At 48.6% G+C, this 17,217-nt stretch overlaps 1 pseudogene; it reads right to left on the minus strand.

Annotated features, from left to right (window-relative positions):
- Nucleotides 1-2,115: 2,115 nt before the first annotated feature.
- LOC139046043 (tubulin alpha-3 chain-like) lies at nucleotides 2,116-5,644 on the minus strand (annotated as a pseudogene).
- Between the last annotated feature and the right edge of the window lie 11,573 nt (nucleotides 5,645-17,217).

Raw genomic sequence — 17,217 nt, forward strand, 5'->3', positions numbered from 1 at the left:
CTCCCCTCCCTCACATGGCCGGACCTCTGGACAGTTAACACGGGACACGCTGCCCAGAGTCTTTAGTTGGGATTCTTGGAGTCCCCAGATGATGGGGTGGGTGTGGGGGAGAAGGTTCCAGATTCTCTTAATCTGGTCAGAGGAAGAGGGGACCCAGGGAAACTGAGGCAGTGTGGTCACGGGAGACTTTCAGTTCTGGGGAAGGAGGCCAAGCCCAGAGGGCTGTTCCTTCCTGGGGACTGGGGCTCCCCAGGGTCGAAACGCAGGTGGTATGTGAGTCAGCTGACTTCAGCACTCCAGCCCCTGCTCACTGAGCAGGCCTGTCATCCTCTGTGTCACCTTCCATGGCCCCCAGCACTACAGATACCCAGCCCAGTACAGGACCTTCTGTGAGAAGTGTCGCCACGGGGAACGTGGCCTGGGTGGACCCAGACTGGACCCCAGACCTACGACCTGTGGGACATGCTGCGGGGACATATCTTTTGGGGGTCCCCATTCAATCTCCTACAGGAGGTGGCTGCCTTCCTCATTTCCCTGTTGGTGCCACTAGTTCACAGTGACCTGGGAAGGAGGTGGGGTGAGGGATCCTATCTTCCAGCCCCTGCCTAAGGCTGTCCCTGATAGCTCCATGGCCAGACATGGGATTCCAGAAAAGACAGAATCCAGAGGATGGCAGGTAGCAGCTGCACAGGGGTGGCACGGAAGAGCCGAGGGAGGGCCGGAGTCCCTGGAGGGGAGGGCTCAGGTGGAGCTGTACAAGGCCTCCCAGGATGGGGTGCTGGTGGAGCAACCAGCTCCAGCCTGGGCTCTGAGCCCCCATCCACAGCGTCTTCCTCCCTCCTGAGACGTGAGTCCCTTCCACCTCCGCACCTTTGCTCAAGCCATTCTCCCCACCTAGCGTGCCCTCCCCTCTCCATCCCACCACTGTCTTTGTCAAGAGTCCTCCTGCTTGGTGGCCCCTCCTCAGAGGGCCCATGGCTCTTTGTCCCTGGACCACTGAGCAGTCAAGCTTCCCTCCCTACTTAGCGTGGGTGTCCCAGTCTCCTGTGGCCAGAGGACGAGCTCCTGTAGTACAGGGATGGCCCTACTGCCTCCCTCCCATGCCCTTCAGGCCTCCATGGATCTTCCTGACACAGGCACCTGAGAACCCAGGTCAGGAGGAAGTGGGTGGAAACACAGGCCTGGGAGAGAGTCCTTCCTGAGCACATTCTCACTCTTGGGCATGCACTCACTCAACAGAGACTGGCCTTGGAGGGGGGTCAGCCACGGCCATCACAGGATGGGGCCCCTTCCCCGAAGCTCTGACATCCTCACAGAACAGAGTGCAGCCTTCAAGCTGGAGGAGACCCTACAGGTAGACACTTCTGGCTGGCCCATCCCACAGACAGGGACACTGAGGTCCAGCAGGAGGGGTCGGGGAGGGGCCAGGTCCACTGCCAGCCCTGAGGTGGCAAAGCCAGCCCCGGAGTTCAGGTCCAAGGCCTGCCCATGCCCAGCTCACAGCATATCCCAGGGACAGAGAGAGCCTGGGGCAGCCCTTCTCTGGGTGGGACCAGAGCCACAGAGGACAAGGAGCATGGAGGGCCGAGCTGGGGGAACAAAGGAGGGCTTCCCTGAGGCGGTCATATCCCCACTGCACCCCAAACTCGACTTGTCTCAAAGCAACAGGTGGGCTCCCCCTCAAACCCGGCCCTCCCCAGGTCTCAGAACTAAGGCCTGTGCCTTCCGTCTCCTGACCATTCGCTCCCTCTCTGTCACACGCCCGCCACTGCAGGCCACAGCCTCCCCTGCCCACTGATCCTTTGGCTGCCTACTATCCTCACAGCAGCCACAGGGATCTTATAAAAGGGGCAGTTGAGCATCACCTCTTCACAGAGTCTTCCCAGATCAGCCCATCTAGCATGGGGCCCACTACCAGATCCTGCACCCCAACATGGCTGTTAATTCCATCAGCACACAGTCCTGTCTACACCAGCTCTCATGTTAGCACAGGCCTCTGACTGCCTGTCTCCTCGGCTCCACCATGAGGGACAGCGTCTCTGTTGGCTACTGTGTCTCCAGCATCCAGAACGTGCTGCACACAGTCGGTGCTCAATAAATGCTGGGCTTTCTTCCTTACAGTTGGAGGGAGGCCGTGATGGAGGACACAATCTGCCTGATGAGATGACTGATGTTGGTGCACGTGGGCAGCTCGATATCCAGCTTGTGCCAACATATGTCATAGATAGCTTCTTTGTCCACCATGAAGGCACAGTCAGCATGTTCTGGGGTCATGTGGGTGGTCAGGATGGAGTTGGAGGCCTCCACCACGAACGTGGAAACCTGGGGGACTGGGGAAATGGCAGGTTCGAGCTTGGACCTCTTGCCATAGTCCACAGAGAGGCGCTTCGTGAGCAGAGATGCAAACCCAGAGCTGGGGCCACCCCTGGAGCTGTGGAAGATGAGGAAGCCCTGCAGCCCCACGCACAGACCCGCCTGAGAGAAAGCAGAGGACGGGAGGCAACACGGGCAGAAGGCACAGTGCAACCTCCAACCAGCCCCGGTCACTTCTCTTCCTCTGCAAGATCACGAGATTCACACCCTCCACAGTGAACATGCATGGCACTGAGAGGCAAAGCAGACAGACGGTAAAGAAGTATGCATGCACCACAGCCACCCTGGAGGGTAAGACTGTGGACTCGTGATTCTGGCCTCAGTTTTGACAAAATGTCCTTCCGGTCGCAATCCAAGGCCTACCGTCCTGTGCAGGACACTGTCCACAGGAAGCCTTCTCAGTTCTCTCCTCACCAGTTTCTGGTCCAGGACAGGTCGACGATCTCCTTGCTGATGGTGTAATGGCCTCTGGCGTAATTACTGGCTGCGTCTTCCTTCCCAGTGATCAGCTGCTCCGCGTGGAAGGGCTGCCTGTGGGTCCCTATGCACTTCATCTACAAAGAGGACACAGGGGCCACGAGTCTCTAATGCCTGTTGTTAACTCACCAGGGTGGACAGATCAGGACCATCCCCTTCTACCAAGAACACACTGTTCCTTGTAGGTCAGCATCATCAGTGTCTCACAGGAAACGTCTCTGTGTAATACACAGACCACAACTGCACCCGATGGCTCTAGGAGAGAGGAGTCAACTCGCGGGACAAATGCCAGTGTGACCAGTTCCCCGAGAAGGGAGGAGAGCTCTCACACCCGCACACAGGCAACTCTACACGTGCGTGTTTCTTCCATCCCCAAAGCTACAGCCAAGGGTGGAATTTAAAGATCCCTTACAGGCTAGACAGTCCCCAGCATGACTGTTGCTAGGCAGTCCCATCAGGGCACCCTATGTGGCCTGGGTCTCACAGGCTTCAGGGTGACATTCTGTCATCTCCTGGTGGCCACTGAAAGGTGCTCTCTTTGCAGCTCTCCTCAGAAACTACCTCAGACTTCTAATCTGGAGGAACCCAATGAATATTCTATAGTGAGCTTTCTGTGTCTAAGATGCAGGTCAAGACTCTTGCCCCAGCCTGAGGGAGCGCACAGCACTAAGGAGGGACCAGTGCCCGGATGCCCTGCAGACAGGGTCTACACAACAACCTGACCAGGCCGAGGAGGCCACAAGTGACTCCACCCCCAGCCCATCTCAGTGCCGGCCAACCTCACAGCAGGTTTTTCTCAATTAGGAGCCTGAGTCCCACAGACATTTCAGGCACTAACCTTCCAGTGTGTCACCTAACGTGACCATGGGCATATACTTGTACGTCCGTCCCTTCTGCAAGGGGATCCAAGGAGCCTGTGGGGGGCTTTAGCAAGGGTCTCCCACCCTCCCAGGACAGCCACCCTGAGTGTCCATGTACCTACCAACACGGTGGGCTCCAGGTCCACAAACACTGCTCTGGGAACACGCTTGCCAGCCCCATTCTCGCTGAAGAATGTGTTGAACGAGTCATCCCCATGGCCAATGGTTTTGTCACTTGGCACCTGACCATCAGGTGAATTCCACATTTAAGGCAGCACCATTCCCAGCAGGCATAGCCCATCTGGACCCCCACCTGCCCCACGTGGATAGAGATGCCCTCGCTTCCAACCAGAATGTAAAGGTAAGACCCTCATCTTCATGGCAGTCATCCCTCTATGACATGCAAATGGGACCTGACATCATAAATTAATATTTGTAAAACATTTTGGTGTCTGGAGGTTTCCTCAGACATCACATCCCATGACCTGCCATGATCATTTCATATCTGAACACCTGCCATACAACATGGATAGAGACACACTTGAACTATGAACAGGAATACTACCATTATGAACTCATCTTCCAAGCAATCAGTAAGTAATATAAAAATTAATATAGAATAAGCAGTCAAGCAATTTTGCTTCCACCTAAGGGTAGATTTCCTACCCTGTTTTAAGCAATGGCTTAAAATATCAGACAAATTATATGAAATAATAGTTTTGGGTCACTGGACAACAGGCAGCAGAGGCAGTGATGGCTCAGAGCAGAGCAACAAAGTCAGCGTGTTCGTGCCCCAGAAGCCTGCTGGGCAGTTTCCCGGCTGCAGCAGAGGGAGGGAGACCCGAAGCCCAGGGATCCCCCAAGTTGTGAAGAGAGGATTTGGGGTTCAGGGAGGCCAAGGCAGCTGGAAACCATGGTGCCGAGACTGGGGGTAAAGAGCTGCAGGGAAGAGCTCTCTGCAGACCAGCGTGGGATCCCACGGAGCCCACAGCTGCAGCCATCTCAGCATACATCTGTGGGGGACTCCTGAGCTCACAGCCGCCACGCTGGAAAGACCTCTCCCTCACAGACACTGCATGGGGTCCTCAGAAGCGGGGCCCAGTGAGGCCTACACTCCAGGCTGTTCGGAACCCACCTAAGCAAGCTGAAAAGCAAGCTTCAAAGGGTCACACTGTTCCCAGGTGTATTGATAGCATCCCCCCAAAAAGCCTACAAATAGCTAAAGGAACACCAAGAAAATCTAGCACCCAAGAATGCGAAATTCATAATGTCTGGTGTCCAATCTAAACTTACCAGGTATATGAAAAAAGTCCAAAAAATATGACCCTATGAAGAGAAAAAGCAATCAATAAAAACAGAGCCAGAGATGACACAGATGATAGAATTAGTAGACAAGGACATTAACATAACTGTTATATATCCACATGTTCAGGAAGGTAGAGGAATGATTAGCATAATAAGGGGAACATGTTTGATATTTTAAAAACCTAAATGAAATGGCTAATGATAAAAAAAGATAATGCTTGAAATGAAAAACACGCTGGAGGTATTAACAGCAGATTATATACCACAGAAGACAAGATTTGACGATGATGAAAATGTCTGGAAATAGACAGTAGTGCTGGTTATACAACACGTGAATGTACTTAATGCTACTGAATTGTACACTGAAAAATGGTTAAATGGTAAATTTCGTGTCATGTATTTTGTCACAAAAAAAGGTGATTCTCAGCAATAAAAGGAGCCACGTCGACACGGGCAACCACACGGATGAATCTCAGTCATAGTGAAAGAATCCAAACCACAACAAAATTGAACTCAGTGATCCCATTGACATAAAACTATAGGAAATACAGAAAGCAGATTGGTGGGAGGGCCAAGGGGCACAGGGGGGCTCACAAAAGGGCACGAGGGTACTTGGGGGTGATGGACATGTTGATTATCTCGATGGAGGTGATGGCTTCATGGGTTATCAATATGTTAATCACTGTTAACCCTTGTCAAATTATGCATTTTAAATGAGTACTCTATTTTTATGTCAATTATACCTCAATAAAACTGTAAAAAAAAAAAGGCAGGATAAAGCATTTTCAGACTTTGAAACACTGAGAGAATTAATCATCAGCAGAGCACGATACAAGTGATGTGAAAGGAACCCCTCCAGCAGAGGGGAACAATCCTAGATGGACAGCTGGGACCACGCAAGGAACACAGACACCACGACTGCTACATATGGCGCAAATATCAAAGACTTTCACCATATTTTAGAAACACAGTTGAATGTTAAAGCAAAAATAATGATTGATTGTGGGGTTAATAACTCACATAAAAGTAAAATATGACAATCAATAGCAGACGGCCCAGAAGGGGACACGGAAGTGGACTGTCGTGAAGTGGACAGTGTCACCTGAAGGCAGACTGGCACAAACAGGAGATGGAGGCAGGAATCCTCAAAGCAACCACAAAACATGAAATGAAGGGGCTGAGCCAGGAAGCTAAACAGGAGATAAGATGGAATCATAGCAATAATTAACCAAAAAGAAGGTAGAAAAAGAGGGAAGTGGGGACCAAAAAAACCAGGATAAATAGCAAACAAACAGCAACCTGGTGGATCTAAACCCAACCACGCCCATAGTCACATCAGCATCCTTACAAATTCCATGTAATTACCTAATAAAGGCGGGTTGTCAGAGGGAGAAAAAAGCAGACCTGACTCTCTACTAAGTGCAGGAAGCAGAGAGACAGGGAAAAGGAGAGGAGAGACACCTGGCAGGCTGAGCCTCCACCACAGGAAAGGAGGGTGGCTGCAGGGGCAGCTCGGTGTGCATTCTGTTGCCGTCTGCTTTCTCCTGACAGCAGCACATGCTGAGCACAGATGGGCCGTGGTCTGGGAGAGGGGAGGCTGGCATGGACGGACTGCCCCACCAGGCATGCTCCAAGCAAGGGTAGAGGACACTCCGCTCTGGTTGTGGTGGGACAGCAGGGGGCAGGGGGGTGCACGGGCACACAGAAGGGCAGCAAGGACATTGCTCCAGCACACGGGGACCAGGTGGTGACGCTGTGGCCTCCCACTCCACCACTCATCTCATGCTTCTCCAACAGCACCACAGTGGGCTCGAACCTGCAGCTGGGTGGGCAGACTAGCAGGAACTCAGGGTCTCTCAGTTCTCTGATGCCCCCAATGGCCTCGGGTCAGGTGTGGGGGACAGGCCCCGCCAGAAAGCACCTGGCCCACAGGGAGCTCCCAGGGAGCAGCACACTCACGTGGGGTCCAGCGGGGAGAGCACAGGCCAGGACCAACAGTGCTGCTTTCAAAGCAAAGAATTTCCCAGAGAAAGAGGGTCATTTCCTAATAATAGAGGAGCCATTCACCAGGAAGGCATCACAGTCCTCAATGGCTGTGTATCAGGAGACTCATAGCTTCTAGACCCAGAGCTTCAAATATACAAAGAAAACCCACAGAACTAAAAGGAGAAACAGACAGCCCACAGTCCAAAGTTTCAACACTCGTTCGATCACTGATGGAGCAGCTAGACAGAGACGAGGACGGATGCAGAAGCCCTGGATAGAACCGTCACCACTCTGCATAAACTGACGTTACAGAACACGCCCCCAACACAGCAGAGGACACACTCTTCTCACGTGCACAGGGGACATTTGCCAAGAGACCACATTCCCCACCAACCAGAGACAAGTCTCAATAAACCCAAATAATCCAAAGAAGAGTTTGCTCAGTAGCGGGAGGAAGAGCGGAGCCCAGAGAACCCTGAGCAGCCCAGCCTCCAGCTCCAGTCTCCGTCACTGCACCCTTGAGGGTTGAGCTGGCCCAGCCACTGTCACCACACCCTGAGCAGCCCTGCCTCCAGCTCCAGTCTCTTTCACTGCACCCTTGAGGGTTGAGCTGGCCCAGCCACTGTCACCACACCCTGAACAGCAAGGCCAAGACCCTCAGCTGCCCCCGCCCCCTATGCTGCCGACACCAAGCCCAGCACCACGGGCGGAGTGCAGGCACAAGAGGGTAATTTTGACACAGGCTTGGGAACAGTAATATGGTTCAGTGTAACAAGTGGATATGGTTTCATCCACAGGAAGGACCAGGGAAGATGTACTGGTACCCAGACTGCCACAGAGGAGGAAGCCCAGCGAAGACCTTCACGGTGCAGGAGATGGGGAGACTGTGCAGTCTGATGCTGCTGAGGAAGAAGTGGGCAGAGGAGCAAATGTGACAGGGCTGGCAGAGCTGCAGTGCACACAGTAAACGTACAGCAGCCCGGGGCCAGCACAGCCGCTGTTCACGTAGCAGGGGCCTCCACACACCCCCAGCAGATCCACCAGAATAGTGCAAGCAGGAAAGAATGCAGATCAGAGAGAGCTCCCGAAGGTCAGGCCCCACAGTGCCGGCCCAACTGCACACAGGCCACGGTCCCCACCTCACTACCTGCGGAGACCCCTGGGTGACAACCACAGTGTTCCAGCCCTCCTGTGCAGGGAGAAGTGATGGAGGGGACTGACACCCAGGGTGCAGGAGAACAAGGCAGACCAGTAGACAGAAGCTGTATCGGGGTATAGACCACAGTGTCGCAGGGGCCCTCCTCACCAAAGACAGCCAGAGAGGATGGCCACGCAGATCAGGAAGATCAGGGAATGGAGACCTACTGTAAGCAGCCACCTCAACGTCAGCACCGCGCACCTTCAACGACCAACACAGAGGCCAAGAAATCCCTAGACCACAAGATGGCCAGGAGACGAAAGCAGCTGCCCCCCAGCTGAGAACCCCCCTCCCGGGGCTGAGCAGGGCGGGTGCGTAGACGCAGGCTTCCCACCTCCACCACCGTCTGTGGTCATCCAACACGAAGAGATGAAGATGACATTCCAGCACCGATAAACGAACAGAAGATTGGAGCGGAAGACCTTAAGGGCTTGCTTTTTCCTCTTGACCAGATAACTGGAACCATCTGCATTATCTACGCAGCATGGGACATTCATTATTTTATCTACAGATGTCTCTTTTTGGCAATGACTAAGGTATTTTTTTGGTATGAAGACTAATTTTTCTCAATATACTCTTAAAGGTTTGAAAATTCTTTCATATCTGGTCAAGTTAAATTTTTAAGAACCTCATTTTTAATTTGTGATGAAAGTTTACAACTTGATATTTTCAAAAAACTCAACAAACTGCAAGTACCTGTTAATAAAGATCTTAATAAAAAATTCAAATAATACAAAATATGTTTTCTGAATGTTGGGAGTAAATTAGAAATCAGTAACACAAAGCCATCTGAAAAATCCCCCAAGTGGTTGGAAACTAATAACAAGGGAGGACAGAAGGTATTTTGACTGGAATGAAAGGAAAATATGACATACCAACATTTGTGGGATACAGTTAAAACAGTGCTTAGCGGGAAATTTATATACAAAACATTCATATCAGGAAAAGCTAGAAAGATCTCAAGTCAATGACCTATAAACCTCTTCCAGAAAACAGAAGATAAAGGAACACTTCCCAACTCACCCTATGAGGCCAGCACCACCCTGGTACCAAAACCAACCACAGTGTAAGGAAACACAGACCAGTAACCCTCATGAACACAGACACAGAAAGTCACGCAAAAGTTTCAAAATCGATGACCTAAGCTTTCACCTTAAGAAACTAGAAAAAGAGCAAATATCAAAATCATGCATGAAAAAAGGAAATACTAAAGAGCAGAAATAAACACAACACAGAGAGAAGGAAAAAAAAGAAAAATCAATGAAACCAAAATCTGGTTGGTTGGTTTGTTTGTTTGGTGAGGAAGATTGGCCCTGAACTAACTTCTGTTGCCAATCTTCCTCTTTTTCTTTGAGGAAGACTGTTGCCGAGCTAACATCTGTGCCAATCTTCCCTATCTCATGTGGGATGCCTCCACCTCATGGCTTGATGACTGGTGCTAGGTCCACACCCAGGATCAGAACCTGTGAACCCTGGGCCTCCAATGTGGAGTATACGAACTTAGCCATTACACCAGCAGGTCAGCTCCATAAAAACCTGGTTCTTGGAGCTGAAGAATCACATTGATAAACCACTAGCCAAACTGATTCACATCACCACTATCAGGATGATAAAGAGGATGGCACTACTGATACTAAGATATTGACAGAGTAAAGGAACATTATGAACGACTCTGCACTAAGAAATTCAACAACACAGATGAAACGGACAAATTCCTTACACCTACCACTGGAGCTTGCTCAAGGAGAGAGAACCAGAATAAAAATGAAACAGGCAGTCAAAATGGTCACATCAGGACCCAGATCATTTTAAGCATGGGTATTATTGTCCCATCATTCAATTATGATCACATTGTTACCTGCTACAAACATAGGTTCCTTACCCGCCACCCAAGAGGGGCCAAATGAAAACTGGAACACCAGGCTTATGGCAAGGAAAGGGTTTTTATTTTGAGTGACATCAGCTGGCAGATGAGAGTGAGCCCTCAAATTCATGTCATTTTGTCTTGTCTCCCTGAAAGTTGGGAGGTGAGGGGTTGTAAAGGTTGTAAGAAATGTGTCTGCTTGGGGTGGGGACAGTCTGTAACCTTACTGGTGGGAGCTTTCCCACCAGCCTGCATTTGGCCTTGGGAGGCTGCTTACAGGAAGGAGGATCATAAGGGAATTTGCAGGAGGGTGTCCTTGGCCATTTGTCTCCATGCTGGATAGTGGATTCTGGAGCCAGGAAGCCAGGGAGTAAACAGGGGATGAGTGCTGTGGTTTTAACCAATATATGATGGGTTCAATGCAGGGAACTGATATTAGGGCTGGTACCAACATTACAATTCAGAAACCTCAAACCACTTCAAGTTCTTTCTGGTTCCCTAACCCAGCACTGTAATCTCCTAGCTCATGAGAGTGATGGTCTGAAAGCCTAGAAATTCTGCTTCTGGCCTCCTCCTTAGTCAGTGAAAGACAAGGGGCTAATTCACAGCCAATAGGCTAATTCTGGTTCCAATCAAACTGCAATACTGAGCCAGAAGAAAAATCGCCCTTAGAGGCGGGACAAATTCTCCAGAAGGTTCTCAACTTTGTGAGGAGGCTCTGGGATGCATAATGCAGGATTTTAACCAAAATTTCTGCAACTGGGATTTCCATTCAATTCATCTTGAGACAAAAACCCTTCTAAGACAAAGGGAAAGTACCTGGAATGGGCAACACTGTCTCAGAGAAGGTCAGTGTAAGTTCTTTTAGGTTAAATTCACACTAACTCATCACCACCTCCCCCTCACCTGAAGTTTCTCAATTTAGTTGGTTCAAGTCAGTACTATGAACTCTCAAAATCATACTTAGGCATTTCAACTTGAGAAGACCCTATTATACCAAAAAAGGCTGGATAGCTCTCCTGAAAGTATTAATTACAGTATTTTTCTTCTTTCTTTTTCTTTCCTTTCTTTCTTTCTCTTTCTCTCTTTCTTTCTTTCTTTTTGAGGAAGATTAGCCCTGAGCTAACATCAGCTGCCAATCCTCCTCTGTTTTTTTGCTGAGGAAGATTGACCATAACCTAATATCTATGCCCATCTTCCTCTATTTTATATGTGAGACACCTGCCACAGCATGGCTTGACAAGCAGTGTGTAGATCTGCACCCAGGATCTGAACTGCCGAACCCCAGGCCACCGAAGCCGAGCACCCACACTTAACTGCTACGCCACCTGGCTGGCCCAGTATTTTTCTTTTTTAAGACAAAGGTTTTGCTAAAAATAACAGCTCCTAAAAATGATGAAATAGACAAATTTCTTCTAATCCAGAAGCTTCATTTCACCTGTCAGGTAACAGAAGACACTTTTCCTTTATGCTTGGAATACTTCACCTCTATAAAATATTTTTGTGAGCAGCTTGATTTCATGCTGTGCAGTGACCAATAACAGAAGCCTCAACGCCAACTTCTACAAAAGGAGAACACAGAGGTTGGTGTGAGTTATTGTATAATTACATGCTTTTCATAAAGTTTGGAATCTACCACAGTGGTCAGGAGGGGAAACTGAGGGTGAGATGATTAGCCGTCAGCCTCAGCTCCCTGGGAACAAGTTAAACCTGACCTGGACCATGTGACGTCCGGTCCCAGGGTCATTCCGGCCTCTCTCCACATCAGGCTGTCTCTGGGCACTGCTTGTTCTAGAAGCGCAGGATGACAGAGGTGATGGTTGGGTTCCAACGACATGTAAACTATTAACATATTAATCCAACAACTACCCGGGAGACACCTATTAGCTGAGGATACAAAAATGAGCAAGTTAAAGGCAGAAGCCCACCCTGTGTGGGAAAACAGGAATCCTCACATGTCGCCGACGGAAGGGGATCTGCCCACGTCTGCAGACTCCCAGCCCTCCGCCCCTGGCAGCCCCTTCACACCCACACGGCAGGAAGCGGCACACGCGGACACTCACGGCAGCGTTCTGGGTCAAGGCTGGAAACACCCGAGTCTCCGTGACACAGAACAGGCCGACTGACCCACAGCCACGCTCTGGACACTGTGCGGGACAAACGACGTGCAGATCCTTGTAGCTGAGATGGAGGGAGCTAGACTTTCCATACAATGAAACCACAGGCGCCAGAGCGCATACTGGGTGCTACCTTTGATACAAGAAAGAGGGGATGTCGGCACATCTATTCCTGTTTGCTTGGTTTGCTTTAAAAAAATTATCAGTATAAACAACCAAGAAAAACCATCTAATGGAGGAAGCAAGATTTTTCTGCATATGTCGGTTTCTATCGTTCTTATTACAAGACCTTGTAAACACTGCCCATCGTTTAAGCGCCCTCGCGAGCTCCCAGCACAGCAGAGACGAGCAGGAGAGAGCTCGAGCGCAACACTCGGTGCTGCTTCCGAAGGAAGAGTCTGGAAGAGCGAGGGCAGAGGGCGACCGCACCCGCGCAGTGTGCCCGGTGCCCACCCCCGACCCACAAGCTGTGGGGACACGGCCCTGGATGGCGCCCGGTCCCGGCGCTGCCGGTCAGGGACAAGGCCCTGGAGCCCAGCGGTCCCCGAGCCAGGGCGACCCTCGCCGGCCGCACGCGCGCTCCCACCGGCTCCCATCCAACGCCACGTCCCCGACTGCAGCCCACCGCGTCCTGATTGGCTCGCCGCCCGCGCGACGGCCATTGGTTCCAATTGCTTCGGGGGGCAGGCCCTAGACGGGCCCCCAGTGGCCATCGGCCATTTTCCCAACGGGCCAAATCGCTCTTTTGATTGGTCTTCCCTTTGGGCGGGAAGCTGTGGGGCTGGCGGCCGCGGGGCGTGGGGAGCCCTGATGGGGAGGCCGCTCTGCCAGCTCTCGGTGCCCGAGCCCCGTCCATCCGTGAAAGGCGGGCTCCCCGCGAGGGAGGGACAGGGCCGGGCCTGTGAGAGGCTCTGCAGCCGGCAGCGCAGCCACTGCGGAGGGCTGTCAGCGCCCCTCTCACCGCCGAGGCGGCGTCCTGGGCTGGGACGGAGCTTCAAGCCTGGGCCTGTCAGGGGCAGACGTGTCACCTGACTCCTGCAAGCGCACGCGGGGCGGACCAGTGCTGGGTCCCGGGAGAAAGTGGCTGGGAAGCTCGAGGAGGGAGGGAGTCAGCTCATCACGGACAATGTCAATGCGAGGACAGAATCTTTGGCAATGGTGATCAATGGAGAGTAGATGGGGTGTAAAAAGGGGTCATCAAGCTTTGCATCGACTTCTGAGATGGTGGTTGGCTTTCTCCTTTAACAAGGACTTGAAATGGAATACTGTGAAGGCATTGTCCTGCCGTATGCCAGCTGTCTAGACATCCATCAGCCCACGGTTCCCTTAGGTGGAAGGTGTACCCAGAAGGGGCACATAGTCTGCAGTACCTTCTAGTTCTGTAGCAGTGTCAGTGGTCAGGCGCACTTGATAAGGTCCTTTCCATGAAACTCGAGGGCTGTCTTCTGATGATGCTTCCAGAACACCCAGTCACCAGGCTCTAGACTGTGACCAACAGGATCCTTTAAATTGGGATCCAGGAAAGTGTCTTTAACCTGTTGGTGATGGGCTGGGGATAAGACAGTGGAAACTCACAGCAGCTGGTCACACTCAGGTAAGACAACAGGGGAGCCGCAGAAGGTTGTGGACCAACAGACACTGATCTGCTGGTGACTGTCCATGTGGAGTTAGTCCGTGTTCTCCAAAGAGGGCACTGACAACAGTCAGCAAGGCCAAAGGCAATACCTTAGGCCAGGGGAGTCCAGTCCACATTATGTAACGAACCTCATAGGCAATTAGCAGGATTAGAATCTAATGTCTAGAAGGTGCAAACAGAATTTTTCTCTCTACAATTACCTTCTTTTTTTTTTTCTTTTGCCAAAAATAATCATGGTAAAACTAATTTGTTTAAATTAAAAACTTGGCCTGATTATTTATACAAGTGAAAATAAGAATACTCATTGAGAGTTTCTCAATTCTGGAGGGATCAGGTAGGGAGAAAAAGTTAGTCTTTCATCTTTGTTCACAACGTTATGTCTTACCAAATTGTTGATAGTTTAAGAGAAAAGTTTTCTTTAAATTCGGAAAAACAAATCATCAGAACATCCTCCTCAGTTCACATAGTCCCAGGAAATTAATACTCGTTCTGCTTGAATCCAATTTTTCCATTAGTTTTCCTGATTTTGCCTAATGATTGGCGGTGATACAGACAGCGATAATCCCTTAAGAAGTTTGGAAGTTTTCATTAAGGTTCCTATGATTTGCCCAGTGAAGTTGGTGCCTCGATCACTGGAGATTGTGGAAGGTACATCCCAAGTGGGAGCACGTGTTCTAGCAGTTTCTCTGCTATTGTGAGGGCATCAGCTTTGTGGCAAGGGAAAGGCTTTAACGCATCCAGGAAACACAGACAGTAACAAGAACATATTGATGAGCCATAGGAAGTGGCAGCTGAATGAAGTCCAGCTGCAGGTGCTCAAAGGACCCCAAGGGAGGAGTTCTGAGCCCTCTGGGACAGAATAGTCTTGCCTATAGTGGATAAAGGAATGTAACAACTGAAAAATAGAGGCCAGACAGTGGTATAGTGGTTAAGTTCAGCACACTCTGCTTTGGGGGCCCGGGATTCATGGGTTCAGGTCCCTGGCATGGACCTACACCACTCATCAAGCCATGTTGTGGCAGGGACCCACATGCAAAAGAGAGGAGGATTGGCACAGATTTATCTCAGGGCAAATCTTCCTCAAGCAAAAGGAGAACAATTGGCAACAAGTGTTAGCTCAGGGTCAATCTTCTTCACCAAAAAAAAAAAACACACCAAAAAGAAAAACCTGAGGATTGGGATTTGCCAGAGAGCTGGGAAGAGCCCAGTGACCATCTTGGGGTTTCCATAGCCCTGACTGTTTGGTGAATTTACAGCCATTGTTCACCCACCTTAATTTCCCTGCTTCAGGAGCAGACTGTTGCCCTGTGATAAGGACATCAGGATGGCAGAACTCTGGCAGTGAGGGACTGTTCTTTTCAGAGGCAGAATGGACTTCATCCACATATTACCATCTCTGTAGATTCTGTGGTTGCTGTCTTCACATGAAAATCACTTAAGGAGCTTTCCTGTTGTTCCAGGACATGTTAGACTCCCAGGATTTTCGCATAATTTCTGGAACTCTCATAACATATACATATAAAGACATAACATAAAGAAGGCATAATGTTATTTTTTATTTGACAAGGCTTCCCATGTTATTTAACATATCAGATAAGCCTAATTAGTTTAATATCTTTTTATAAGGAGAATAAAATCTCTTGAGATATTTCAAGGATCCTCTGAAAAATCCCAATGTTGGCTAGAGGTCAAAAAAAGACATCATTTAGAATCAGATTTTGGTAACTTTGTCAAAAATATCAAAGAAAGTCTTAAAATACTTGCCTACATAGGATCACAGGTCATCATGAAACTTAATATTTAGCTATCTATTTAACTAAGGTGACAAAAAGATTTCAAAGACAAATATAGAAGGTTACAGAGCTGCAAAACCTTAGCTCTTTGTAATAGGAAAGACTCAGCTTTTAACATAAAGCACAGGAAATTATTTTGATAAAACATAAAATCTCTGCCTTTTATGAAGATTACTCAAACATAAAGACAATCTTTGCATAATCTCTTTATCAGGAGTAGATTAAAAGCCTGAGAAACCTTGTCCTTATAACAAACACAGAAAGAAAACCAAATTCTACTTTTGCACCAGCTTATTTTTGATATTAAAACTCATTTACTTAATTAAATTCATTCTGATCTTAGCCAGCTCGACCAGGAGCAAGAGTCTTTTCTCAGGGCTCCTCTTCCAAAAACTTTCTTGTTTACATTCAGAATTTCACCTTCCTTCCCATAACCAACTTTCCTTTGGACAAATTTAGTTCCTGAACAAAAATATCTCCATTTCATACATCTTCTTTTACTGAAAACATACATTTCCTCGTAGCATAATCTATTAAATGTGGCACAAGATGTGTTTGCTGATAGACCCAAACGTCTTTTAGGTTTTCTGCAATAAGAAGCCAAAATAGATAACACCTGTACAATAATTAACATTTCTCTGTTGTATCTTATCTGGAGATGTTTTATTCTATCTAGATATTCAGTGACTTTTCCATCACTTACTTTCAATTAGCAAAACTCTGAGGTTTCAAATGACCAAAAGATTTGGGGAAGCTATTATAAAGTACATAGACAATGAAACATAGTTATTGCACTTAAAAATCCTTACTTCATTAACATCTATGTAATTCGCTTGTTCTTAACCACATACTTAGATTGTTCATGAAAACTTCATGAGACAAAGCAGTTACCTATCATTTTAAGTTAATTTTTCTTGCTGAGAAATAAGTGATAACAGGAACTTACTTGATTAGTAACCCAGTTAGAAAAAAAGTTGTATGTGTCCATTATGTACAATGCTGATAACTCTGAAGATGTGCCTATTTTAATTAAACCAAAAAACTTAAGCAAGCTTTTATTGACCAAAGATTATTTTATAATATAGTAGCTTGAAGAACATTTGGGTTAGTTCCTGTTACATTTGGAAATAATTCATGTAAGCTCTTACTTTAAGTTCATTAAATGGAACCCTTTTTAGAAATCAACTTTGTTAATACTATCTGGAAGGAGAAAAATATCACACATACATAGTGTACATATATGTGTAAATGTAACAACACAGAGATCTTACAGCATTTATTTTAAGAATTTTAGCCATGAAACAGGTAGAATACAAAACTCACTAGTTTATAAATAACTCTGCAGATGGAACAAGTTAAGGTCACCTGCTTAAGAGGTCTTTTTTTTTATTGTTAGTATTTGTGGAGAAGCCTTTGAAGATTGATCTGTGCTCTAGATAAGGAGGCTATGAAGTAGATTTGGGGAGAGAGCCCCTCTAGCAGCCTGCATTTAAAAGGAAACTTTTCCCCTTTTTTTCTCTAACCTCAGGCTTCACTGACTGAGGAGCCAGGTTGAGTCTCAGGTGACTGTGGGCTGTTATATCCTGGGCTGTTTACATGCTAAAGACA

This window comes from Equus asinus, chromosome 8 (genome assembly GCF_041296235.1).
Source record: "Equus asinus isolate D_3611 breed Donkey chromosome 8, EquAss-T2T_v2, whole genome shotgun sequence".
NCBI classification, from domain to species: Eukaryota; Metazoa; Chordata; class Mammalia; order Perissodactyla; family Equidae; genus Equus; species Equus asinus.